This window comes from Rissa tridactyla, chromosome Z (assembly GCF_028500815.1).
Source record: "Rissa tridactyla isolate bRisTri1 chromosome Z, bRisTri1.patW.cur.20221130, whole genome shotgun sequence".
NCBI classification, from domain to species: domain Eukaryota; kingdom Metazoa; phylum Chordata; class Aves; order Charadriiformes; family Laridae; genus Rissa; species Rissa tridactyla.
In genome coordinates this window covers 62,797,961-62,823,627 of record NC_071497.1, presented here as the reverse complement: position 1 = coordinate 62,823,627, position 25,667 = coordinate 62,797,961, and the positions used below count along the sequence as shown (strand labels likewise).

Below are 25,667 nucleotides of genomic sequence, written 5' to 3'. Positions count from 1 at the left end.
AAAGAAATCTGACACTGATACCCTGCAAATGCTTAGGCAAGTACGCTAATCCAGAGAAAGTACCGGACTTGTTGAGAAGGCACCCACAGTGACAGGGCTGCTTCAGTGGCAACGTTTGCCTTCAGGGACTGCTGGAATGACAGGAGATTACAGAATGGGCCAATGTTGGCAAGTATCATGAAGGAATAGCAGATGTGCTCACTTGTCTCCCTCGAAGATGCAGTCAACCTCACATTGCTTCCTCGATCCATCTGAAAAAGCATCTCTGCAAGGCATCCACAAGCAGTTAAACATCAATGAAAACCAGGCTTGCCTAGTCCTTTCAACTCTTGCAGGGAAGACACATTCAGAATGCTACCAAAAAAGTAATGAAAACACTTCTGCTTTGTAGGCCACGAGCAGAGAAACCTGTAATCAAAGCAACAAAGCTTCTTTCTATTTTGTTCTCTGCCTGCAGAATCAGTGGATGTCTAAATGAGAACAATATGTACTGGCAGCATGGCCCGCACGCAGGCATGGCTCAGGGCAGAGCCGAGCCTGGCTGCCATGCCAAGTAGCCTCATGCACCAGTGATCGCTGAGATCTGCTCCCCGCAGGAAGCTGAAGGCCACAAAAATCTCCTCCCCCACACCCTCCCCACATTTCTCAAGAGCAGGCCAGATCCACCTAATTAAACAGACTGTCTTCCAGGAACATCAGGGTTTACCCTGAAAATGGAGGAAACTGGAACTGCCACAAATACCTTGTTATTTGTAGCACCGCTGGCAAAACAGTAATGCATATACAAAAGCAAAGCAAAACGTAATCATTTTCGTGCCCCATCTGATTGCATCTGAACATGCTGGTGGCGTTGGCATTTTCTCATCATACTAGGAGGAAAAAAACTGTGAAAGTAAACTAGGCTTGCCTCACTGTCAGTGGAAGTGTGTTATTACCAGCACAAATACAGAGAAGAATGTTTTCATCTGCTGACGTTAGGTTCGAGAAACCCTGGCAAAAAAAAATAAAAAAATCTCTGTGGCCGGTGCCTGCTACTCAAAGAATAATGCTTGACATGTTAACGCAGGTAACCACAGCATTATGAAAGAGCCTTATGAGCAGTTAGATGGATTTGGCTGAATTCAGGGGGTGTGTAGGGGCTACAAGTCACTTCCAGAAGACATGAATTGAAGGTGTTTGATCCTCCACTTAGACAGTCACATATAAGAGAGCCAGGGTAAACTTGCTTATTTCAAACATACCTTTGAGTTTGTCCCGCTGTGTTAATTTACTTTGGCTCTTTCCTCAGGGCGGTTTGAAGACTCATCATGTTTTGTAGCAGGGCTTCATTTGCAATGTATTACACTGAGAAGGTCAGAGAAGTTGCAGTAACACCTAGAAGTTCCTCTCTGGGATCTCTTCTTAATGCTTTCCATGCCCTGCTCTTCAATTGTGCAGGCGATTTGCACAGGCCTTTAAAGAAGCAATTATACTATTGTTTAGCAAAAGCACAATGCCAGAAGTGAATAATAAGCTAAACAATACCACCTCTTTATTCCAGTGGAATATGCATTTATGCCATTTCAAATTTCCAACTTCTTATTTTCCATTTTTGTAGTGTTACAAAGCTTTGGAAACTGCACTGTAGCTTCTGAGGCCCATGGGCTGCAGAAAGCTTTTGCAGTAAAAAAACTTTGCTTGGCAGTAGGTTCACTTTCCTATAAAATCACTCAGAGCACTCACCAAAATGTGACCAGTTCAGGAATGTCCTCACTCGCCCTGCTGTCACACAGAGCATAAACCTTTTCACTCCTTACCGTGCCAATTGCCTGCATGCCCATTACTCTTTCTAATGAGCTCTTAGGTGAAGAAGACACTTTAGGGTTATTACCCGTGAAATCAGAGTCCCAGATCCTCTGTGGTATGAAGAAATGGACTAAATCCGCGCTGTTGGGCTCTACCGATTCCTGTGGCACACAATGAGACTTAGAGTGATTGGTTTAGACTTTCTTCATAGTGGTTTTGCAAATGGTTCAAAAAAATGTGGTACAAATTTCCTGTCGTTCTTTCACGGCTTCTGCACTTGCGTTCATCTCATTTTTAAGAACCAGCTACATAGCTGAAATTATTAAGCTGTTGAGTAATAAAAGTACAAAATCATCTCCAGGTTGGGTCAAAGGTTCTCCAAAAGGATCACATTAGGGAACAAAGTGACAGGCAGGCACTACAGAGAAGGTAAGTACAGGCAAACAAGAATCACCAGCTTTGTCTTTTTAAACCTTTTCATCCCAAGATATGCAAGTGCATCTGGTCTGTGTTTGGGTGTTGGAGTACTGCCTACAGGCATGAGCAGATACACCTTGAAATGCATTCAAGAACAAGGACCAGTGAGAGGTTATGAAGAGTTTTTAAGTGATGTATGGATCTTAGACTTAAAGCAGGGGACATTTTCATTTTTTCTTTTCTTGTCTATCCATCTCTTTTTTTAACTCACACTTTCCATGGAAACTAAACCTTGCTGAGACTTAAGCACTGACAGAAATAAGCGTGATTTCATGGAAGGTAGAAGATGCTTTATTATGCCAGCTCTGACTCTGACACCGTGGACTTTTTTTTTGGAGGAAATGACAGTGAATGGAAAGACTTGCTCGCCCTTGTGCAGAACTCAGCTCGGCTTGTGCTCTTGGCCTTTTCCTGGGAGGAGAAAGGCCACTGCTTTTGACCTTTCTGATGCACCAGGAGGAAGAGAGGCAGTATAATATGGTAAAGAACCATAAAGGTAATAGCTGGAACCTCCAGCAATAACCTTCTGAGTGCTGGGACAAGAAAGAGAAGGAAGAAGCAGCTGAGTTACCCCCTAAGATCTGGGATGGTTTGGGAGCAACAAAAGAAGAAATCTTGTCAAACCAGATGCAAAGTTGTGAGGCCTGGGGAAAGAGGTCAGGACTGGAGAAGGGACTGTGCAGGGAAAGGGTTTCTCGCTGTGTGGAACAAGTTTTGATGATATAGATCTGTGACCTGCTTGAAGTGCAGCCTTTCTGTATACTTCTGCAAGACTGTTGATCTTTGGGTTGAATGGGAGAAATTACTGCAAATCTTGACAACCAACAGTCACACTGCTTGGGTATTTTGATGTGCTTGGGCTGTGGCTTCTAATGCTTGAAGAGCTGTGGCCTTCACTCCTGGAGCCAGACAATGTTATTGCAGAGGTGGGAGAGGGACAGTTGGGTCTAGTGCATGCAAAAAAAGAGGATATTACTCACTGACACTATGAAGCAGAGACATTTTTGGGAAAAGAGTTGTAGAGACTGTGAGCTATTCCGTTCCCCTGAGTCTTAGGGCAGGAAGTTATCCAAGGATGACAGAATAGTAGAATAATTTCTGCCTTTCATTACTATCACAGAATGTTTTGAAGAGATGCAGAAGACAATTAAAACCTGAATGGATTTCCCTTATTTTGCCCTGAGAACTGAAATGCTTATACAATACAAACAATATGTGTATCAAGCACTGATTTCGCTCCTCCCTGCCATCTTCCTCCACCACATTTCTCATGTGTTTATAAGAACAGCTTGTCCTTGTGAGATGTCTCTGAACCTGGCAATGCCTAAGAAACACACTGCTCAGTTATACAAGTGACAGTCATGAACACCAAAGCTGGCTGGATACATTACACACCCAGTTTATCCAAAATGTAATTCAAGATAGGCCATTTATTCAGTTCAACTACATGTAAAGCAGAGTGACTCTGTGCAGGAATGCACGGGATCAGGAAGAAGGCCTTAAGAAGTGTTCATTCATGTTTGCACATGTCTTTTCTTCTTATAGGGAAGTACAATATGCTGGGATTTTCTTGGCCAACTGCTTTAAGTTTCTTCAACTTACTATCTGCTAGATAAACACAATAAATCACAAGCTTGTTTAAAGGTAGAGCAAGCCAATTTCTCTGATAAGCAAACCAGCCTCTGCAAAGTTATTTCCTTTTGATTCAGTCTTGTTTGCCCATTGCAAAACCAAATTATGTGGCATTGAATGAAAGAGCAGGATTAGGAGTGAATAGTACAGCAGTTTAATATTCCTTCCATCATGCATAGATACGGGCAAAAAAAGCACATGTTGAGCTATGTGCTCGACTACCCAAAGACAACTACACCATCCTTGGTTGGTATGTTAGCTCCTTCTCCTTGCTCTCACCTCATTTCTGTCCTTATGATCTGCTTTGTTTTAGCATGTACCAGCACATTGGTCTGTAGGGCAGGAACCATCATTTGTAACCCTTTGGGAGCTACTGATCTTGCACAGATGATAACAACCTCCTTTGACTAAAAACAGCCAAGGAAAAAGAGAGTTGAGTCCACCATGGAGGGAAGGATGGGGCCACAAGGCAACATGGAAGGAGTCTTCTGTGTCCCCAGGCAGCAGAAATGGTCAGATCAGCCACAGAAATGGTTGGGTAAGTCCAAGGGGCACTGGGATCAGATCAGGCGGGAGAGACCTGGGCTCAACAGGGAGCCCAGGTGGTCCCTTTGCAAAGAGGCAGAAACAGCCCTTGCCCACGCTGCCTGCCCGGGTGCAGGGGCTCACAGAGACTGGGGCCTCAGGACTGCTGAACACAGCCCTCAGGACTTCACGGCTATCGAGCTTCTCTCAGCCTTTGCTGCCAGGTACTAGATCCTCTGCACTTGAAGATTTTAAGTTGATAATTAATGAGAATTTTAAGCTGTTCAGAAGGCATAAAACCCCACATTAGAAAGCTACTTTATGACATCGTTCATTAGGCAATTGCTCAACATCAAAAAGCAGCAGCCCAATGTGGCATTTCCATTACCTGGTTTTATTATACTGAGGATTTTATAGAGCTTGTACTCCCTTCTGGGAAATGTGACTTTTGAACAGCTTCTTCACCCTCCAAGGGTGTTACCACTCTCTCAGGTTTCTGGAGACGAGTCTTGCATTCAGAGCATCTCCAGAAAGACTTTGATTCGTGCACCTACACAGGAAAAAAAGGAGTTTTCGCATAGCAGAGGAAAAGACATCCTGAGCCCTAACATGATTTTGAAGGAAAAAAACATCCCACCAGTTCCCTTTAGCACTGAGTTCCTTAATATGCCGACACTTATATTCATTTCCATACTCCCACCATGATACCTTGGATGCCTTCCTAGAGGCAGTGTGAGAGCCAAGGAAGAACTCATGCTCACCATCATCACCCACTAAAAAGGAAGATGTGGACAAAAAGGTACTGTGATGTTGAGCCACTTGTGGGCTCAAAGGAGCATTGCTGCCCTCCTGGGAGGAAGGGACATGACCCACCAGCAACACTGACCATGCACAAAATACACAAAACCATTTAAATCCTTATGTATGTATATATGTATATGTATATGTATGTGTATGTGTATGTGTATATGTATGTGTATGTGTATGTGTATACATATATGTATACGTATATGTATGTATGTATACGTATATGTATATGAAGTATATGTATAGACATGTGCTACAAAACATGAGCTACAGCTGAAGAGACTTAAAAGCAGAGGAACAAACTATGAGGAAGGAGAACAGGTAAAGGAAAACTTTGAAAGGGGGCAAAAAGGCCTCATTTAGGCAACTTGAGCACTATAGAAGTGTCTTGTTTTGTCACTTTGCTGGAGGGAGGAGGATAAGAAAGCAAGCATTATATTATTCAATTGATAACAGTTGCAAATGAGAAACAGATTAAAAGAATGAGTCATTCCCATTCTCATGGTCAACTACCAAAGTCTACTGAGGTGGCTAACACTAGAAGTTTTGTCAATGCAGTTTCACTGGCCCATAGTCCTTAGGGTGACACAAGTTATGAGCCGTCAGAGCTCAGCCCATCACGTGAGGGAGTTAGAAAGGGATTTCTTTCCCTCACCCAGCCGAGGGGCTGGGGGTGATGGCGGTGCTGCTGCCTCGCTGCCTTCGCTGTGCCAGGGCAGGGGAAATACCGGCTCCATTGTGAAACCCCAGTGTGTCAGAGAAATGTCAGTCCCACTGCCCGTCTTGTTTCTTTGGAAGAGGGTTATGGAAAAGAGATGGAGTACAATCTTAACTCGGCTTTGAGCCCTTCTCCTCCTAGATTTGGATGCTTCTGAGTGTTCATGTTTGAAGTTTTCCAGAGCAAGAGAAGGGAAGGGGTCATCAGGAACCATAATTTGTTTTCTCATCCTTTTTGTCTTCCATCACTAAATTACAGGGGCTTTTGGGCCAGTTTCTCAACAGGAACAGGAATCAAGACAGACATCTCAAAATATTTCCCTGTGGTCACTTGGGTATCTGCAGTGGTCTTGGTTCCTTGGAAGACCATATAGGTAATTCAGAAAAAAACCCTTCAGAAAAAATCCCAGTCTTGTCTTCACTGTGCCTCTCATGAAGGATCACCACTCAGTCATGTCTATTCAAGAGCAGTTACTTCCTCACAGCCCAGCAGCTACGGAGGCTCATCTCCTTTTTCTGCAGCTGCCCGGGACCAGTGGAATTGAAGAAAGACTGGATAGCACAGACAATGCAAAGAGAGTGTTTGCACATACACAATACCCTTACCAGCTAGGAAGTCTGGTTGCCCTTTGACAGCTTTAGCTCCTTGCACAGAGAGTTTCATCATGGGTGCTTTTACACTGAGGACCTTTGAAGTGAAAGTCAGTAACACTTTTGACTGAGGCGTATTGCAACACCATCTCCCTTAAATAGCCACGAGCCCTTATCATTCCCATCCCTCTATTTTATTCTAATGAGGCATTACCCCTGTACTCCTTTTGCACATTTTGGCAGGGAGGGGATCTGTTAATTAGCCAGACATTGCATTTTTAGTGGAAGTCTGCTGCAAAAGTCTTGTTTTTCTAAATCTGACCTGTTGAGTGATTCATGAGATCCATATTAATATATGGCACAGTACAGCTCCATTGGTTAGCATCCTAAATCTGCCAGATGGCTCAGTAAAAAGATAAGCAGCAGGAGAAAATTCAGTCTCAAAAATAGCATTGTGACAGCAGCATCCATTATCCTGAACTTCGCAACACAAAGCTACCATGCTACAGCTTTTTTGAGTATGCTGCACTCTCAACCAGGATGCAGGGAAAGATCAAATTTAGAAAAGAAGGACTTTAAATAGAAGTTCAGTTCAAAAATAAAGTGTACCCTTGGAAGTTATGTTCCTGTAATAAATTTAGAAACGAGAATAGAATAAAAAATTTACTAGCATTCTCAGGTGACAGGCAGTGTAGTCAGGTGGACATCCCTGAATATGAGATGCTGTTTCAAATACAGACTTCCAAGAAAAACAGGGGCAGGATCATGTCTTCTTTTTCTGTTTATTATACAGTGCTAAGAACATTGGAGATGTGTGAAAAACTATAAATCTTCATACATAGGCCATCTGGCTCGAATGGCATGACAGCTCATATCAATAGTTTCATGTACCCACCGTTTGTCTCTTGGTTTCCAAGTAATGAGTATCTCTGTGGCCAAGTTTTCAAACCTCTGCTTCCAACAAGGCACGTGAATAAGTGCCTATTCAGATGTATTCTGCCCATAACAGCTTCAAGTCTGACATGCCTGGACAGATTTTTAAAAGCATTTGGCAGTAATATTCCATCATTAGCCTGAAGAGAACTGGGTGAGATATTGTGGCCAAAACCTTTCTGGTAGAAAATGTCCAATATTTCCAACATTTAAAATTAATTTCAAAGAAGCTAAACTGGTTTATATCTGAATCCAGGGAAGAAGGATTTGAACACGGAAAGAGAAATAAAAAAGGTTGTTTATATTTGTTTTGTCTGCAAAAGGGAATTATTTTTTTGTTCAATGGTATTTTACTGGGGAATTCCATCCAATGTTTTGCTTAATTCTGAAAAATGTTCACAACCAAAATGCAATATTGTGTGAAATATTAGCAACACATTAGCTCGTGTGAGTTGAAACGACAATAAAAATATTTTATGCAGTCTTTCAGCTTGTTGAAGATGTTGAAAAAATATATTTGCTGTTGACCTAGGCTGATTTTTTTCACAGCTGTTGGAAGAACTGCCACAAACCAGAAAATAAGCTATTCACATGGTTTGAATACTGTTTGTTTGTTGTTTTTTTAAACATATCTCAATTTTTAGATGAGTTTATGATTAGATAGAGAAAATTTAGTCCTATGCATTTCCCTGAAAATGCAATTCACTGGATGAGCTGGGGAGAAAGAACTTTGCACGCCTGCAGGTGATTATCTCTGTCAGGAAACATGAGGACAGACTGTCATTTTTACACAGATAAAATATAAAATATATTACTTTATCTCCATATAATGGAGACACTACTTAAAGGTGTCCTGTTCTTCCTACTGTATTTAAAGAATTTGCTTAAGGAAAAGAGGCAGGGTAGGTTTGTATATTGCATTTGTCATATCATGTGACAAGATACATCGCACTGCATTAATCATATTCCTTATTTGTGACTTTTTCACTAGTTCATCTCGCTGATTGTTTAGACTATTTTTTACAGTTAAAAACTTTCCATGTGTATTCTCTTTTCAGGAAGAGAGAGTAACAATATCATGAAGACTATTTTGGTAACAGAAATGTGATGTTGAATATAGTAAAAATATTTTGTGCTGCATTATAATCATTAAACTTCTGCTAATCCTAGTAATAGTTCTGACAATTATTTTTCCAAATATTGAATCTAGCCTAGGTGCACATTTAATTTTGTAGTAGACACTATACTCTTTGGGTATAATCTGGAAATCTACATAGGACTCTCTTTTTATTTTAATTTTGCATTGACCTGTAAGAATAAGGAATATTTGAAAAAAATTAGCCACATCTCCTTATGGGATGTCTGTGGATTCAGCTGCAAGTCAAAAATCTGGAGACCCAGAAGCTGGTGAAACTGTGGTCCTGTCAGCACAACACCAAGCCTGGCGTCCCATCTCCTTGGCAGGTGGTATGGGAGCCCTGGCAGTCTGGAACTTCGGAATCCTGGCAAAAATTCAGTAGGAAATTGTCAAAAACACGACTCAACAGTGTGCCCTGGCAGCCAAAAGGAACAGCTGTGTCCTAAGGTACATCAAACACAGCATAGCCAGCTGGTCAAGGGAGGTGATTGCCCCACTCTACAATGCACTGGTGTGGTCCCACCTCCAAGACTGAGAGGTGACCTCATCGCAGCCTACACCTTCCTCAAGGTGGACAGCAGAGGGAGAGGTGCTGATGTCCTCTCGCTGGTGACCAGTGACAGGACACGAGGAGATGGAATGAAGCTGTGTCAGAGGCAGTTCAGGTTGGGCATTAGGAAAAGGTTCTTCATGCAGTGGGTGGTCAGTTACTGGAACAGGCTGCCCGGAGAAGTGGTCACAGCCCCAAGACTGTCAGAGTTCAAGGAGCATCTGGACGATGCTCTTAGTGATAGGGTTTAGCTTTAGGCAATCTTGTGACAAGGAGGGAGTTGGACTTGATGATCCTTATGGGTCCCTTCCAACTTGAGATATTCTTTGGTTTAATGATTGTTTGATTCTGTGGTCTCATCTCATCTATAGTAAAAGCGTATACTGCATTACGAGTAAGAAGACAAAAATTTGAAAAGAAATATATAAAAAGGGAAAATAACAGTAGAGCTGAAGAAAGAGGAAACAGCAACATAACAGCTTGCATCTCCAGCTTTTGATATTCTTCAGGATTAAGCAGACAATCCACTATGAAAATACACATAACCGGTGTCAGAAATCTGTTGGATCTACGTATATGCCAACATCTTTGACTAGAATTAGACTTCAACTTTGTTGAAAGTACATGTTTGAGTGCTATTTGAAAATCCTGCTGAAAGATAATTTTGGTGATTTTTTTTTTTTTAAAGTTGGGCTGAAAGACAAGGTCACATGGTTTTCATTTACAATTTTGAGGATTTTTTTAAAAAAGTTGGTCATCTTTAAGGTCACTTGATTTTCATTGGTAGATATGGCTTCTTAGCACATTTGAAAACTTAAACAGGCTGAGTATGGAGATAAGAAACTCATCAGAAACCATGGGGGTTATTTACAAAAGTCTTTCCATTGAAATAGGCAGCTGAAGGAAGAAGCAGCAGTCACGCATGCTACACAAGAGTGAGAGGTAAAAGCTGATCCACTTAAAAGTAAAACCAAACCGACACAGAGATACCACAGAGGGAATTACATCTGTCCAAAACCAGAACGCAATAGGTAGAGCATCTGAGTTTGAGCAGGTACAGTAAGCATCAGAGGAGATGCTGACTAGTTACGCTGCAGTTCTTTGACTGTGAATCATCCAAATAAGGTTTATTCAGGAAGTGCTGCAGAGCATCTCCCTTTGAGCCAGCAACTTTGCCTGTGAAAGGGACCACAAAATACAGAAGACGCACAGAAAGCAACAGCAAACACACAGATGGTGTACCGTCATAGAGGCTGAGCATACTTGAAAATCAACTTGTGTGTGACAGAATTTTACAAAGGAGAATTCATGTTCAGGCTGAGCAAGGCAAAAAGCATGCATTTTGGAAGAAGTGTGGAGATCAGGACTCGAAAGCAAAACGAGGTATAAACCAACTTGACATTACGGACACAGCCCAGCCAGGCACTGTCTCCAAAGAAAGTGGCAGCACCTGAGCACTGTTCCAGAAAGCACAGCTAAATTGGAAAGGTTAGCTTGTGTTTTCTCAATGTTAGCAGCTTCCCCTCTGTATGATATTTGAAAATTAAGGCAGAAAAAAAAAATCAACACAAAAAACCACAAGTGGGGATAGAAAAAGAGAGAAAGAAAATACCAAAGAGAAAAAGCAGAAAAGCTTTGCAAGAAAGCAAAGTCAAGACTACACATGTTGCCTGGCTAAAAAGAGAACTCAAGATGGCACAAGAAAGTCCTGATAGCTTTCCAAAAGCAAGGGTAAAAAAGGGTGTTAAAACATGCAGAGATGAATAGAGCAAGCAAAGAACCCATGGCAAGCACAGACAAAGAGAAATGCATTGCCAGTACATCCTGCCTTCTCTCCAGGGGCTTTCAAGGACACCAAAAAAGAGAAGAGGACAAGTGAGTTCATTGAGGAAGAAAAAAATCCACCAACACCTCATTGATCCAGGAAGACTGCTGGTGGCAAAATGCCTTTGAAGCGTACCAGTCTGTATGAAATCTGTCCAAAGCAGAGTAACTCGACCCCATTACTGACACTGCCAGGCAAGGAGACTTTTGTATGTGGTCAAAACGTGGGGATTTTAATGGGTTTCACACCTGCTGTGGAGGTGGTACCTTTCAGGCCATGGTATTAGGGAGGTCCAGGCACAGCTCTGCTGCTAAATCTGTAAAGCAGGGAACAGAGGAGGACATTTCTGGAAGGGCAGCAAGAACTGGCTTACACTAATCTTCATGGCCACTTCAGAGATTTTCACTAAGCTCTTTCTTCTTCTCTTTTGCCATTTGAGCTATTTATGAATCTGTCCCAAAATAAGACCTGACTGACCCACACAGCTTCTTTCTCCTGCATTACACAGTGTGATCCCAGCCCAGGAGAAGCTCCTGCCTGAGCACGGAGCTGCTGCTGAAATGGGTCACATGCCTTGAATACAGCCCACGTCTTCAGGGCTCATCCTTGACAGATGTAGAGAAGACAGGGATTTGACTGTCCCTGCTTCAAGAGCTGTCTGGAGACGGGCTCCCAGCAGATCTAGCAGAGTTGGTGATACAGTGACAGGGATGCTGCTTTGCACGCTAGTGTTAGCTAAGCCATTGCCAGCCTCATGACACCTCCCAGCGATGGGGTATCCAAGCCAGTTTTCCTCACATGTAGTACTAGGGTCTATGAGCTCTGAGACAGGAGGTGCTATGAGCAGCAAGCCCGAAAGAGGCCAAAGCACCCCATGTGTGCAGCTGCTGGGCCTTTTGTGGGCTGCATTCTAGTCATTTTGCCTGCAAGCCAGAAGGCTGCAATACCATCAGGAATCACCTTTATATCCCTTTTAGAAGGACAGAAAATACAGGGATCATTTTAATTACATTAAAAGCTCTGTGTCAGATGGCTAACCTTGGGCAGTCGCTTTTGCAACTTGGATGGATTCGAATGGATTTAACTTGCACTCAGATTCGAATCTGGGATTACAGCTTAATCTCTTCATCATTTCATGTAAATTCATTCCATGCAACCTCCTCAGCAAGAGCTTGTGTCATGATATAGAGCACACTGGATGTCACTGCGCCGTTCACTTCACCTGGGCTCTGTCCCAAGACCAAGGATGCATGGTTTGTTTATTTATTTATTTATGTAGCCAGGCCATGAAATCCAGGTTTTAGGGGAGGACACAAACAGCCTTTGATCTTTTGCAACCATCAGCAATAAGGCTTTTGATTCCTGCAACTGTTTACGTCGATTTGCCGTAGCTCACAAGCTCTAGGCTGTCTTCCTAAGGAGAAGGACAAGAAACATCTTTTAAGATGACAGTTTAGGCTTTCTTTTTAATTTTCAGGTCCCCGAAGCCGGTGAGGAGGAGCTGGGGAAGCAGGTGGCTGGGGGAGGCAAGGGGGTGAAACAGAAGAGGTTGCATCCTGGAAAGGATGCAAAGACTCACTCTGATTGCTGGTCATGGGACTGTATGGAAAGGCTGAGACCAAAAGGTTATTCATCGCTGCAGCTTTGATGATATACTTTTGGATGTCCTCTGACTTACTCAGATCAAGATGGCAGAATGGAATTCTTCCCCTCCCTACCTGATTTTTACTTTAAAATCCATACTGCATTAGGTGTTAAGAAGTGTTTCACCTAAAACTTGATATATCATCTGGCCTTATCCTAGAAGAAGCTGAGAAACAGTCAGTTACAAAGGCCTAGCTCATATGTTTTCTTAGAAGATAATTTAGAAATTTCCAGATGACTAAGACTGTGCTCAACTCAAGAGACTAATTAAACAGCAGCAAACTGAAGGCTGTGACCCCGTTGCTGTCAGTTACATTGTGTGGTTTAAAAGAAACAAGAAGGAGTCACACGGTACATTTTAGTATCACTTCTTCACTGTGGGATCTCATGAAAGCACCAGTTCCTTGGAGCATTATAGCACATGAAGCAAATGCCAGTTAGCTAAGTGCCTGCTTGGTAAGGTATAGAGATTGCATTTGTTTCTTACAGCTGCGATGAAAATAGAGTGCTTTGTTTATTCATCAACAGAGTAACAGAATGGGAAGGGATGGGGAAACACCACCGAAGGATCACCCAAAGCAGCAGATTTCTCCTCTTCTTAAAAGAAATAACATCAAGTTGAAAAAGAAGTTACAGTTACAATGGAGTTACAGCACAAATCAGCCCTCCTGCCCCCACAAACAGCACAGCATTGCTGCCATGAGTCTCCTTCACAGAAGTTGTCCTGTGCCTGTGTAACAGCTCCCCCCAGGCTGCAACTCCTGTCTCCAGGCTGTCCTTGGGTATCCTTCTCCAGAGGCTGCTGCACTGCCCTGTTCCCTGGAGTTTTTACTCCAGTCTTATGGCTTTTTTCCTACCTCCACAATCAGACTCTTTTTCCATTTTATAGCAATGACTGCTCTCAAATAGTTACCAGACTTTATTTCCTAATTAGAGAAGCGTAGGCAGTGCCACACACACAATGCCTATAATGTGGTATTATCTATGGCTTATGGATGTTTATCAAGTATCTGCCAATACTGTAACTTTTTTCCTGCCTGGCATAATGCTTTGGAAGTCTTTTGACATCAAAAAGAGAGATAGCTAAGCCTCATCTATGCCTCAATGAAAATCAAAAGATCACACTCCTCTGTAAACCTGAACAGTCATTACCGCTCAATGCTGCACAGAAATTACAATGCAAAGAACAGGGCAAAGCGAAGATCAGATTTGATTTGAAAGTTCTGCCTCAAGATCTCAGAATCCCATTCCATCCATGCATGTGTATGTGATGGAAAGGTTGTAGCAGCAACATGTTTTGCTAAGTAAACAACAGCAAGTTAAGACAGAAAGAAGAAAAGTATTTCCATTCCACTGACATCTAAACAGCAATAAGTTATGCCTAGCAATAAGTTATGAATAGTTTTCATGTTCTGAAACTTCACAATGCTCTTAAATTTTAAGTTGCTTGTATTTCAGGAGATTTTTTTTAAGCTAAAATGAGACTATGAAAGCTGCAGAAGTGACCTCGTGCTTTTCGCTATGTCTACAAAAATATTAGTGTTCCATTTTTACAATCACATAGAAGTTTACTTTTGCTAACAAACATTAGCTTTATGAATCCACATGAAAAAAATAACTATTTTAAAATAATTTCTACCTAATTGATTAGTATCTTGCAGTTCTAAAAGTTCAGTTTCAGTTTTTAATTTTTTTTTCATCCATCTAAAACTGAAGTCTCAGAAAAATTCCTAATGTGAATACTGAAAAAGGGAAATAGAAGCAATAGAGACATTAGTCACGTCTGCTTGTCAAACTGTTTTCAATTTTGAATATACATAGAGAAAACAACACTCAAAATTTCCAGTTTCAGGTCTTGCAATACCTTTTACAAATGTGCCTGCATGTTTCAGAGTAGAGTGGAGAAGGTCATAAAGATACCCAGTCTTGAGGTTTTGTTCTTAATGGAAAGTAATGGAAATCTTCTGGACTTGTATCTGACACGAGGACTTAGCTTTCAGACTGTATATGCACAGCATTATCTGTGTGCTTCAAAAAATATGCATGGTAGATCCTATGTAACAATATATATAAAACAATAAATACATGCCGTGACAAATCTAACAAGCATTATGACAAAAACCTGCTCATTCACAGCAGAGTATCAGAATAAGGGAGTTTCAGCCAAATTGTATCCTCATCAAGCACCTAAATCTGCAGCAACATTGAAGTAGGTGAAGATCTTAGGACATTTATAGAAACTGTCTCCTACTTGGTGCGATGTTTCTGCCTCTTTCCTACAGAGCTACCACATGTGGGCTGGCATGTAGGAAAGGAAAGGGATTGTGGATTCTAAAAAAAGACCTCCCTTGCACACAAATAAGCATAATTCCAGCTAAAAGGATCCCTGGGAGAGACAACAGAAAAAATACCACAGACAGCATACCAGCATGCATAACCTGAGGTCGTCTCAACAAAACTTCTGAAGATGTTGGGTATTCGATGGCTGTACTTTCATTAAATAATGAAAATATTCTCAACCCCAGCCTTTCGCAACCCCAGCTGTCTAGGTAGCTTAACCACTCCACTTGCATGGCTCTGCAAGCCCACACTGCAGATGCTCCTTACCTGATTTGCAGTGGCACTATCGTATTTCACTGGTGCAAGCACGAGGAACAGGAACTCACGTGGTTGTGGTAATTCCCACAAACTCCCTGGTGCCTATTTCAGAGCCGTGAAGTATTTTTGCCATGGTTTTTTAAAGATCTGCTACTTGTGACCTGCAAACCTGTGTCCCAAACAAGGACATGTCCTGAGCGTATTTTAAGAACTGTCAGGAAGCATCTCATGATTATACCCCTTTCAGCCACTTGTCCTCCTTGGCATTCAACTTTCTAGCAAATTATGTTCCGATAATATTTCTGTGTGAAATTTCTAGTATCCCATATAGAATATTTCCTTTCTGTTTGAGGGTATGGGAATCTTAGAAAGTGGATCTCGTGGATAGTTAGGGATGGAAGATATGTATCAGATCAAGCACGCAGAGAGGGACAAGAGGTACCAGTCACAAGTTGTAGCAAGGGAAATTCCTGTTGGATATAAGGGAAAAAAATCTTGCCATGCAAGTGGTTTAAGGACAGGGTAGATTGCCCAGAAATGTTGTGCAATCTGCATCCTTGGAGACTGTCAAGATGTGATTGAACAAATTCCTGAGCAAAGTGAGCTGGCTTTGAAGTCAGACCTCCTTGAAGCAAGAAGGCTGAACCAGATGACCTGCAGAGCCCCTTCCAGCCTCAGCCACCCTGCGGTGCAGCAGCCCCAGGTCCTTCCCACAGCATCACCCCTCAGCGCAGCTGAAGTGCCAGGCTACATCCCAGAGCAAATCCTAAGAATGAGCTTCCTGCGTGGCACTGCTCAATTCAAGGTACAAAGATTTTACTAATACTCAGGCAAAACACTTGACACCTGAATTTCACTCTATTATTTTATGGTAATCCATCATGTGATGGTTATCATTTGATTCAAACTTGAGCTTTAAAACTTTTAAATATACGAAGCATTCCCATTCTATATCTCCAAAGTAATCATTCATATTTAAAGCTTAATCTTGCCTCTTAAAATTGATCTAAACCACAAAACGATTTTATTTTGTCTTCTATTATTTCTGCTTCTGTAAGGGTAAAATCTTGGCCTCCTTATGTTCAATGGGATTTTTAAAAATTTATTTTGATTAAATAAGATTTATCTTATATCTCAGAGCCCTGCAAAAATGATCCTCTCCCCCTCCACCCCCCTAATTTACAAGACAGCACTGTGTACTTAGTACTGTACAGCTAATTTTTAGACAGTAATGCTTGCTTAATTTCATGTCTACATCTAGATTTGCCATACTACCTGCATAACTAATATCTGTATCTGGAATTATTTTTTCTCATATGTTTTAGTTAGCTTTTTTTGAAATTATCTTAGTTTATTATTTTATAACTAAGATTGCAAAAAGATAGTACTTCTATATCTCTGTATGCATGTCTGATTTCTCCGTGCAATTCTGTTCACAGTTCTCTTCATTTGTCTCTCTAGAATAAAAGATGTCCTCAACCTCTGCATGTCTATTAGCTAAGACTGGACTTAGCCCTATTCCCAGAATCCAATAGTTTTATCTATATTCTGTGTCTGGAGTCACAACTATATGGCCTGTTGTGCAACTATTCACAACTTCTGTCAGTTAATTATTTGCTAGCAAAAAGTTCTGTATGTCCTTAATCATGAATCTTCTTCATTCTATTAGGGAAAATGCCAAGTTCAGAACATATGCTAAAATATGTTCTCACAGTATCTCACTTCCCCAAAGGAGGACAGGCCACAAGGCCAGTCTTACTTCCTTGGTGATCTGCTTTTACCACGTCTGACTTTCTTTTACTAGATATATGCAAAATTAGATCTGTAATTATGGCTCCTATTATCCCACCCTTTTTAATCTAGTGACAGATATTCCCTCTGGCATTTGGTAGTTCTTAGGTACAAGATAAGAAAGATAAGTTTAGGAAGGTAAGTTATTAACTTGGATTGCCAGCACGCCATTGCCTTATAATGAGTAGAAAGGCTAGATAACCAGCAGAAGTGGAAAAGGAAATTGTTATAACCATAGACACTGTGATTCTAACAGGGATGAAACAGTACATGTGAGCACACATACGGAAAACCAGCATAGAGCAGCCTGATGTTTCAAGGTATATGCTCAGCTGCATTATTTGGAAAAATCAAACCGGCTGTAAAAAAAAAAGAAAAAAGGAAAAAAGCTTACGGCAGGGGAGAGGGGAGAAAGCAAAAAAATGGAATTTGTTCTTCACATCAAACAGCTTGTTTTTCCAGAGTTTTTCCATCCTTCCTAGATTTCTTTCAAGCTCACTTGACACATACTCTTCCAAAGGTAACGGGTTTGTCTGAAATTGCCAGGAGGCATGAGTACCCTGTCGTCTTAGGAAACAAGGTTCTGTCTTCAACACGGGCAGTTTAGGTCATTCTATAAGGTGTATGTTTAGGATCATACAGAAACTCCTGTATGTGATAGAAGTGATACGAAGCTACAGAAGACTCAAAGGAGAACATCACAGAGCAGAGGTTATTAATATGTGATTATTCTAGAAAATGTGGAAATAGGGCTCTACTTCCAAGAATAGTCAGAGGCAGCAAAGAACAAAGCAGGGAACGTGGACACATGCTGTCATCTATTTGGCTTTAGCAATCAGAGTGAGCCAAACACTCACACATCAGTTTTGCATATTGAAGCTGGACTGCTCATTCGAGTATAAGAGGAGAAAGAGCAGGGAAGATAAGTAGTATTAAGAATATTTTTTTCTGGCAGTAACACTCCGTAGAAACGGAAACAATTCATAAAAATTCCTACAGCAACTTCTTAATAAAACAGCACACAACTGACATAAGAGCCCCTAGAGTTAAATCAAGCCTTCTGTGAATTGAGCCTCTAGGCTAAACTGCATCTTCTATGGCCAGTACAGATTGCTGTCTGAAACATGCTTCTCCAGCTGGCCTAAATTTTCTGTGCCAGAATATGTTTCTGAGTAGACTAAGAAAGTTATTTACAGGCTTACCAGACCGCCATCCAGGCCAAACTTCAAGCTTAGGCTCCTTCAAAGCTGGGGCAAACAACATAGCTCTTTCACTCCACCTTTTAATAAAACATCAGTCATCAGTCACCGGCAGAAGCCAACCACACTAAAACACTAGTTCTGGGCAAAACAAGACAGCACGGAAGGCTTAAAGCCTTAAAGCAGAGAGACTGCTGTAGACCTGCTGGACCCACCTACGCCTCTTTTTGAGCTTGCCCTCCTGGTCCACCCTGGGGCTGTAATACCCTTGCTCCCTCCCTACTGTGGGCCCTTAGGGCACATCCATAGCATCTGAGGCATGTCCCCCCTGCAAGCTGCCTTCCCACTTCAGTCCCACAAGCCACTGCGGCTCGTTTCTAGCCTCTCACAGAAAAAAAAAAAAAAAAAAAAGGAAAAGAGAAGCAAAAAGGGGGTGCAAAGAGGGAAAGGGAATGTGAACCAGAGACCAGTTCTCCAAGCTATCAACCACTCATTCCCATGGCCCCTCTCAGGCAGTACCTGTTTGTGCCCATAACGTGGCATCCCACACAGGTCTGGTAGGCTGGCACCCAGTCCCAAAGAAATGTGCATTTGCGTGCCTATGTGCACATATGCATATGTATATATGCGTATGTGGAAGGCTAATTTTATACAGAAAGTTCCTGCCTGGGTGCTGAGTCAGGAAACAAGCCGCTTATTGTCAGGTAAACTATGCTTCGTCCCCAACAGGAGGTATAAAAAAGGTATTGCTCTCCAGGATAGCCCATGTTTAATTTCGTCATTTGCAGAGGACATCGGCAGAGAAGAGGTGCCAGAGCCAGCCCCTCTGCAGCCCCCATGCTCTCAGAGCCATGTGGAGTGCCAGGGAGGTGAGCTCTTGCCTCAAGTCCCCCACTCCTGCATGCTGTGGAGCTCGCACTTAATGGGAAGCCAGGTCCAAACGCCTGGGATCGAGATGGCAATAGAGGAGAGGCAGCCTTTAAAAAGCTGCTTACCTAGTGCTGGACACCTCTAAATGAAGATGTGTTGGAACTAGCAGTGTTTTGCACAGGGAAACGCAAGCCCCTCAGAAAGCTGTGTGTCATTGTGTCCCCTCAGATCAGCTTCCAGATCAAAATGACAGCTCTGGGCCTGGGAGACCCAGGCATGTGACCTAGAAAGAAAAAGGCAGCGTAGTTTCTACAGGGAAATTCTTGGGAAAAAAGAACAAGACAATGGCACAGTAAGTTCTCTGTGGCTGCCCTGCCTTCCTGCAGCTGCTGCCATCACCTGCCTAATGTTCCTACGCCTGGGACTCCTGGACCACTGTATGACCAAGCCAATGGGAAACCTAGCTCAAGAGATGATCCAGGGAAAGATGGGAAGGACTTTTTTCAAACACAGCTCTGGATCTAACACTGATGAACCCCCACGTCCTCTGAATCCATCTGACTTTGAGGAAAAGGGGTGCATCCCCCACCTTCTCTGGAAGGGTGAAGAACAAAATGAGAGTAAACATCAAGCATCTTGTGACAAAGTGGTTTGGGTGGAAGTCCCTAGTTGTGGCCCCGCGGCCTGGCGTGTCTGCCTGAGCATGGGAAAGGTGTGGACAGGGGGACGGATGCTGCTTGCAGAGCTGGCGGTCGTCCATGCAGTCGTGTCCTCCAGCTCGCACCACAAATGCACGCTGCAGCATGTCAGCTCAGGGAGTGCTGACACAGGAAAACGAACCTGTGCACAGCACAAAAGCAGGGGTGCAAGAGGGTTTGTGTCTGTGTGAGATGATATACACCTGGTTTTAATTTTGAAGAGCAGAGGTATTTTTTCAAGGGAAGGCCAGTGTGATTCCATCACATCTCTGCCTTAACTGGAGACCTGTTGGGCTGACCCCCGTGACAAGCCAGAGCATTGTGGGTTGCACACTCCTGAGCTGTCCCACCCATCCAGCAAAGCAGCTCTGCCAAGTGAAGGGGAGAGAAAGGGTGGCCAAGGAAAGGCCTTCTGGGGATGACAAGGTCTGTGTGTCCTGAAGGATGTTTGATGTCCTTGATAAAACCACTGGTGCCTGGCTTTCCTCCATATGCAGGCATGTCCCTTCTTGCGCGGCCGCTGCTGGCAGCCGCGCTTCTGGTTCCCAGCTGGTGTGGCAGGGTCTGCCCTGCACCGCTGCTCGTCAGAGCAAGGGCAAGCAGGCAGGATGCTGGACGGCTCTGCGGCAGCAGCCCTGTTGGTGACAGCAGCTGGAGGGAGAAAATGGGGTGCCATGAGCATAGGTAGTCATCAGCGGCTGCTTATGACTGCTGTGAATGGCCTGTGCTGGAAGCTGGAAGCTGAGCAGAGCCGAGTATCCCGATCACCACAGTGTACTCTGTTTCTCTGTTCCATGGAGACTTCAAGGAGGGCAACAGAGACTCTCTGGGGTGGAGATAAAGGCTGTGCTGAGTGTTTTGTTGGATGCATTGGTAAATCATATCCTCTCTGACATGGCCACTCCCAGGGGTGATGCTCAGGGGGACTCTACATGCCTGGAGGTTTCTGCCCAGAGTTGCACATGCCCTGGGTGTGACCCAAGACAGGACTTCACAGAGCTGCCAGATGAAGTTGTGAAGCTGTGGTAAAGCATTCAGGGCCCCATCACCTCTTTTGTGACCTTGCGCCACTTTGTTCCTTTTGCCTCAGGTTCTCAGCTGTAAAAGAAAAATAAATATGGCTTATGTCTCAAGGGTATTTTTAAGTTAAGCCTGTTAATTACTATAACGTGTTCAGTTATTATGTAATGGAGCCTATACAAGCAGATAAGAAGTTCTGCTGTGCTTTAGCAGAGGAAAACACCGTTAAATAGTTGTCAGTAAAAACTGTAAATATCTTGGTTTCTTCACAAAGCAAGGCACTCAATGCTGTGATCTAAGTAAGTCTATTCCACGTGACCTCAGTCTACCTTGCATGGAAATAAGCCCTTTTGCGAGACTATATGTTTATACACTATAGCATGGGCAAATGGGAGCTCTGTTTGCTCCTACTCCAAGCTTAAAAAACAGTGAGCCTGTATTAGTGCAGATAACAGGAGGTAAGCGCCACAGGTAAGCTCCAAGAGCAAACTGTGTCTGCCTGCACAAACCGATGGCTGAACCATTCTCCTGGCCCTCACACCCATGGTACAACAGCTTCCTGCAGAAAGCCCCTGCGTTCCCTTCTACTCCAATGCAACAACAGCCGATTCGGGAAAAGTGTTTTGAAGCAGCAAAAAAAGAAGCAAGCAACAGGAGGGAAGCATAGCTCTCCTATGCCTATGATGGCTGTTTGCTGACTTCTGTTCATAGGAACATGCAGTGCTTTTTACTGAAGTCAGAGGAAGTCAGCTTTAAAAGAAGAAAATAATGTTTAAAGAAAGGCTGTTTGCCTTCACACTAGACTGATTTTTCAGAGCTCGTTTCTATATATCTGAAGCCAGGCATTGACAGTGGGAGCCCTGGCACAGAGCGGCTCTCTCAAGTGAGCGGCACCAGCAGCTGCTGCTGCTGTGGACCCCACAAACAGGGGAGCAAATCCTGCAGCCTCTGTGCAGCCACGGCTCCATTGCGACAGACTGACGGATTTGTCCTAACTTATTTTTTCGTTTTCCTCCAGTGTTTCAAAGTCCCAAATGTTCCTCAAAAGATTTCCACTTTTGAAAAGATGGTAACTGATTGACAGAAGTCTGTAGCCGACAAAGTATATTTCTGAATAATCTGCTGGCATTTGTTCAAGAAGAAAAATGATCTGATGTAAGTAAGTGCCTAAGGAGGTTCTTTAAAAATATTTCTTTCTCTTCCAAAATCTTTACTGCCAGTGCATTTTATGAGAGAAAAAGTCCTTACTCTTATTAAAGAAAGACCTATGGTTAGACCTCCCCTTTTAATCCAGAAGATTTCTGACATAAGGACATTTTCTTGTTTAATACGTTGCTAAAGTATGCTGCTGACAGATACTCTGCCAGTAGTGATTTCCCCTGGGAAAGTGAAGTAGTATAGACTTCCTTCCTCATGTGAGAAAAAAAAACACACTGAAATGTGTTTTTCCAGGCAGCTGGTCAAGGAAGCAGGTGTCAGGCTCATAAGAAAGTCTGCACATTCTGTATCATAGCCCCCTTCTTCCCCTGCTCAGCTGATGGCAACACCCGACTCACACTGAGACCGTTCCTTGTGTGAGTAAGAAAATACTTCCTTGTTGCCCTAAGGCGCATTTAGCCTATGCTATATATAATTTGACGGTCATTTCTGCTGCAAGTTGTGAGAACAACTTCCAGTTCATGTTGGCTTTATTTCCTGCCACAGCTATCTGTCATTCATGGAAGGTAATGTCTCCCTGCAAGTTGTCTGGCTGTGTGGTTTGGATACTTGGCAGGCTTGGCTATATTTTCTAATTTCGTAAATCTCCTTTCCAGCCTTCCTCCTCTCCTTTCTCCCCTACAGCATTTACATCTATCCTTCTGACTAGTCCACTACTCTCCCCCTCTCATTTCCAGATCAGTACCAAAATCCCCATCCATTCATGCATTTAAACCCTCCGAGGACTTGCCTTCCTTACACACTGGGCTCCGTTATGCTCGCCCTCACTACGCTCCTCCTGCTCGTGTGGTACCAGCCTCCTCTCTGCCCCAAAGCACAATCTCCCCTTGTTGAAGCGGCCACCGCCAGCTCGCCTGCCTGAGCCATCTGGACCCGCAGCCCTCTGCTCCGCCAAGTCCCGCGGCACTCGGCTCTAGGAGCTTATCTGCACGCGCTTCCCTTGACAATTAATTTCTTTCCTCCCTCTGTTGTTTTTTGGGCTGTAAATCAAGGATTACTATTGCGCTCTGAAAAGCTCTCAGAAAGCAAGCTAAATCGGGCACTCCATATATTGAGATGAGATCATGTTGTATTTCACTCTCTTAAGAAGTGTTTGGCAGGCAGGTACTACATTGTGAACCATGGTAACAGCTGACAGAAGAGAAGATGTTATAAATACACACACCACACAGAAGTCACTTGAAAAGTTGGTATTTGCAAGGGTTACTTCACGGCGCTATATAAGACATCATTTTTTACTTCCTTTTATTATTTCCTTCTTTTATATACTCCAGCTTTGCAAAGAGGAAATAAAAAATGGCAGCTTCTCAAATTTCGGTAAATTTTGGCAAAAGTCAGATTTATAATGGTGATTATTGTATGCAGGTGGTTTTCTTCAGTAAGGGTTCAGAATGCCTTTTGTTTTTTGGTGGATAGTGTGAGGTAAATCTCTAAGAATACAACACAAGGAAATAAAGATGAAGGGAGAAGATCTCAGAGAAACAGATTTACCACCACAAACAAAGCATTGAAACCCTGTCAGTGGCCATGGCAGGTGCCAGCAATAGAATAAAAGCTCAGCTTGCCGTTTTGTCCTTAGTTCTTTTTTTTAAGGTGCATTGCTCAAGGAGCTACTTTAGCCTGTTTTCCTGCAGGAATGTGGCTTTTGTCTCCTAAATCTTCATCTACAACCAAAGAAAACCAGCCTCCCCCAGGCTTGCGGGCATCCTCACCAGGTAAGAGCATGCTCAGCGCTTGGTCCAAGCTGGCCCTGGAGTGGCACTGGAGGCTCGCTGCTCAGCTAACAGGCTACTGCCAAATGCTCAAGGGGACCTCTTATGTTTTAACTCCTGGATGAATCACTAATTTTGTTCTCTCTTCTATCTGGCTACCCACTTTCATAAAATTTAAAATAATTTATTTATCTTTAGGACTTCCACTGCTCTTCCAAATAAGTCTGCAACTGACCAACTGGCTTAAAACTTACTAGCGGGAAAGCGGCAGTAAAATGGACAGAAAGGGAGTCAACGAGACCCTTTGCTCTGGCAGGAGGCCATGCTGCCACTTTGGTAGCACCACCGCTTCATGCTAATTTTAGCCCTCCTCACTGAGCAGGTCTGGCACCCCAGCAGTTGCACCTTCCAGGCACAGCTGGAGTACAGGTGAGGAAAGGAAGGCAGATGATCTTTGGTTCATGCAGCGAAGGGAGATATTGGAAACCACGTCTGGGTCTTGGCTGTCGGGCTGGATCTGAAAAACGACTTACATTTTAAAAAAGATGTAGGAGGACTTTTCTCCCAGTCTGCAGTCCAAAGCCTGCCTGGTCACTTTAAACTTGACAGAATCCCCTTGACTGAGCTGCCATTTGCACAGACGCCAGCCTGACAATCTGCAGGGCATTTCTCAATCCAGCTGACCTGAATGTCAACAGCTACATCTGTTCTAGGAAAACTTCCCAATTCTGGGACACTGATGGATGACCCAGCCATTTGCCTTTGTGGTATCGGGGTAAGACCTGGTCACCCCTGAGTCCTGCAAAGAGAACCAGCGTGTGTGCCACGGCTGGGAGACACAGTACTCCTCGGCTAGGTGCCCAGAGCTGGGATTTGAATCCCTCTGCTGGAATACAGCATGGCAAAAAAAGCTGGAGACACTATGTGCTTCCTTGGATCAGCGTTTTAACCCCTCTGTTCCTCATGTCACCCTTTACAAAACACAGATGCCAATAATGCTTCTGACTCACCATTTCTTTCTCACCCAGAAAGCAGCAGGGACTGTCTCTAAGCCTGTGTTTTGACTGTGCCCAGCACAACTGTACCTTGACATCGTTTTGAACCTTTGTGTGCTACTTGAATAAAAAAGCATAGTAATAGAACATGTTAGTGACAGAAAAGTATCTGTATGCTTGATGAGCAGTGATTCAAAACCTAATTCCAGCTTTGAAACCCATTGGTGTAGCTGTGCCTTGCACAATTTCCAAGCAATAGCACTTTTCTGACATTGGTAAGATGGAGGGGAGGATTGCCAAGGTCAGATGGCAAAGTGGGATAAACCTTGCTAAAAGGCCAGGCAGACTCCCTGCTGGTCCCTTTCAGTTACAGTCAAGGAAAATCTGCTGAGCTAGGTAAATCACTAGCAACACGGACATGTGTTCTTCCCCAAGAACCTGTTCATACATGTGACAAAGCACCAGGAAGCAGACAGCGATATTCTTCTGCCACAAGGGAGTCAGTGCTTGCCACTCATTTGCAACTTGAGTACATATAGTAATCGTAGCTGGTATATACTTGGTCTTCTTCCAGGACCCTCTAGAGAGTAACAGAATTAGATCTCCAGTGAGCTAAAACCACAAACTTCAGCCAATATTTTGTGATACTGTTGGCCTGCTGCAGTGTATATCCAAACGAAATCCTGCCAGTAACCTGGACAGAACTCTAGCATGTCACGTAAGTGGTTTGCATGACGTTTGCACAGAGCCCAGAATGGGTTTCTCATTTATTAGGAGGAAAGCTTATGAAATGTTCCATTTCTTACAAGCATTGCCTTTGACATGTGATTTTCAGTGACAGTCTTAGGCTTCCTGTTATGCTGTTGATTAGTGTGTGAGTAACAAGCCCTTTAAGACATCAGAGCATTCATTTGAAGCCATTGCTGCAAGTGTGAGTGAGAG

General features: G+C 43.2%; 1 long non-coding RNA gene across 1 annotated transcript in view; it reads right to left on the bottom strand.

Annotated features, from left to right (window-relative positions):
- Window positions 1-19,390: 19,390 nt before the first annotated feature.
- The window catches only part of LOC128902188 (uncharacterized), a 60,373-nt gene continuing 54,096 nt past the window's right edge, over window positions 19,391-25,667 (bottom strand). The window contains exon 4 of the long non-coding RNA XR_008463676.1: window positions 19,391-20,878. This is a non-coding gene — a long non-coding RNA (uncharacterized LOC128902188). The remainder of the gene's footprint in view (window positions 20,879-25,667) is intronic.